A 2,500-nucleotide genomic window follows, 5' to 3' on the forward strand; every position below is an offset into this window, starting at 1 on the left:
AGACTCGGACACTCCGTTCGGACACTGGACTGTTCCATTTCGTATCGCGGAGGGGGTGGAGGGTGTGGTGGGTGGATGGGTGGGGGTTTTCGACGTGGAGAGAATGTAATGGTCGCACACGTGTTTACGTTCCTGCAGTTCAGTCGTGCTAAAATACAAATACGGTGCAGTTTCTTTGATTTCATTGTTTCTTCTTTGACAATAAAGCTAACCACGGCACTCAGACTCTCTCTGTCTTTCTTTCAAAGTTGGAGTAAAAGGTTTAAAGTTCTTACAGTCAGAAGTTTACACACGTCTCATGGAATGTTTTGGACCACAAAAACTGTCCTGTACAGTACTGTATTTCCTATATAACACACACAACACACACACATCATGATCATTCATCATTCTTTAAACACAAAAACTGATATAAGAACATTCTTGATAAAAGAATGTGAGAAACGCAGCACATGAGGTGTGGAAGTGTTTACACGTGTGAAAGACGTGATTATTCCGTGTTGAAGGTCACGTGACTTTTCCGTAAGACGTTACAGACAAAGGAGAAATTCAGAGATTTGGGTCAGGATAAAGTTTGACCTTAAATGTGGTATTAATTTGTTGAATCAAACCACGAGATTTGTCTGGGTTTTCTGTGTGATTTTACCTCAGAGTTTGGACGGAAGAAGGAAGGAAGGCGAAATAAAAATAAATACAAAGTGAAGGTGAGCGTTCGAGTTGTCTCCGCTCAGGTGAGTGCTGCGTAGACACATCCTGGGAACCTTGTGGAACTCTATACACACTGACGTAAACATGGCAGGACAATAAAGGTGTATATTAATAAAAGTGGTGTTGTTTTGAAATAAATAAACTGAACTAAATGTGGAGATCGTTGGAAGGAGATCGATGCTTTGGTTTTCCACTGGTTTAGAAAGCGCACTGGAAGTGAGGAAGGATTTATTAAACCCTTTAAAAGGATCCGCTGAAGGATAATAATTACACCACCTCTACTTAATCACGTGTAATTATAATAATGAGACATTTCACCATCATCAACATTCATTGTTTAACCTTTCTGGGGTTTTTTTTTTTTTTTTTTTACAATTTAAACCTTGTTTAAAGTGCACATATGTATCTCTGCTGATTAATGATGACTGTGTGGGGAAAAGATAATAAGGATTAAATCTCAAGGGAGAATATATGTTTATGCTAAAAAGATTTCTAGCGGGTTGTTGTTGCTAGGGAAGTGTGCACGGTTGCTACCAAGGAAGCTGATGGAAGCACTTCCGGTTTACTTCCGCAAGGTGCAGGACGCGAGTATTCTCCCTTCAGCGTGTAATATTTACGTAAGTTGGTGTGTGTGTGTTTGTGTTCTACATTTCTGAGTGTGTTTTGTATTATATATGTGTTTTACGGATAAAACAATATCCAGTAATATAGGTGAAATCTTTGGTAAACAATGCGTTCACGCGGGACTGACGCCGAAAATGGCGTGCTGCGTCTAATCGAATCTAATCTCACACACGCAGTGTGTGTGTGTGTGTGTGTGTGTGTGTGTGTGTGTGTGTGTGTGTGTGTGTGTGTGTGTGTGTTAGTTACTGTTCCTTTAAATCAACCGACATGCAAAACCTGTGCAGATTTACTGTATTTTGTCTAAACTGTGTCTAAAGGGAGATCTTTCAGCTGTAATGAAATCCAGAGCACGTGACACCCCCTGTGACTCACGCGCTGTTATTTTATTTTTTTTTTTTTTTAAGAAGGTCACTTTTCTTCTCGGACACAGAGATCCATTGCCCTAATGTCCGAGTTTTGCTCCGAACGTCTTCATGTAACTTCCGGTAGCTAAATACACGAGCTGCACGTTCTGAAGACACGAGCTGCACGTTCTGAAGACACGAGCACTGTTCTGAAGCACACTGTCTCTCCGAAAGTATTGGGACACCCCTCCAAAACGTTGAATTCAGGGGTTGGGCTCGGCCCCTTAGTTCCAGTGAAAGACATTTTGGACAATTTCATGCTCTTTGTGGGAACAGTTTGGGGATGACCCCTTCCTGTTCCAACATGACTGCACACCAGTGACCAAAGCAAGATCCATAAAGACATGGATGAGTGAGTTTGGTGTGGAGGAACTTGACTGGCCTGCACAGAGTCCTGACCTCAACCCCATAGAACACCTTTGGGATGAATTAGAGTGGAGACTGAGACCCAGGCCTTCTCGTCTAACATCAGTGCCTGACCTCACAAATGACCGTGCTTCAAGATTCAAGAAGCTTTTATTGTCATTTCAACCACATACAGCTGGCGCAGTACATAGTGAAATGAAACAACGTTTCTCCAGGACCTGGTGCTACATAAACATACAACAACAAGTTCAATACAAAACAACAAACAACACCACAGAGCTAGGACAGAAGTTTGTCTTAGCCACGTAAAGTGCACAGTGTGCAGCTAGGTGCAAACAGAGCATAGACAAGACAGTGCAAAAAAGACAATAAATACAATAAAGACAACACAAAAGAAC

The 2,500-nt window shown here is 41.7% G+C and overlaps 1 protein-coding gene across 1 annotated transcript in view; it reads left to right on the plus strand.

Annotated features, from left to right (window-relative positions):
• The first annotated feature begins 1,246 nt into the window (after positions 1–1,246).
• Positions 1,247–2,500, plus strand: part of knop1 (lysine-rich nucleolar protein 1) — a 9,343-nt gene continuing 8,089 nt past the window's right edge. The window contains exon 1 of the mRNA XM_058380736.1: positions 1,247–1,292. The gene's annotated coding sequence lies outside the window, so the exon portion shown is untranslated. The remainder of the gene's footprint in view (positions 1,293–2,500) is intronic.

Source organism: Hemibagrus wyckioides, linkage group LG26 (assembly GCF_019097595.1).
Source record: "Hemibagrus wyckioides isolate EC202008001 linkage group LG26, SWU_Hwy_1.0, whole genome shotgun sequence".
In the NCBI taxonomy this organism is placed as follows: Eukaryota; Metazoa; Chordata; class Actinopteri; order Siluriformes; family Bagridae; genus Hemibagrus; species Hemibagrus wyckioides.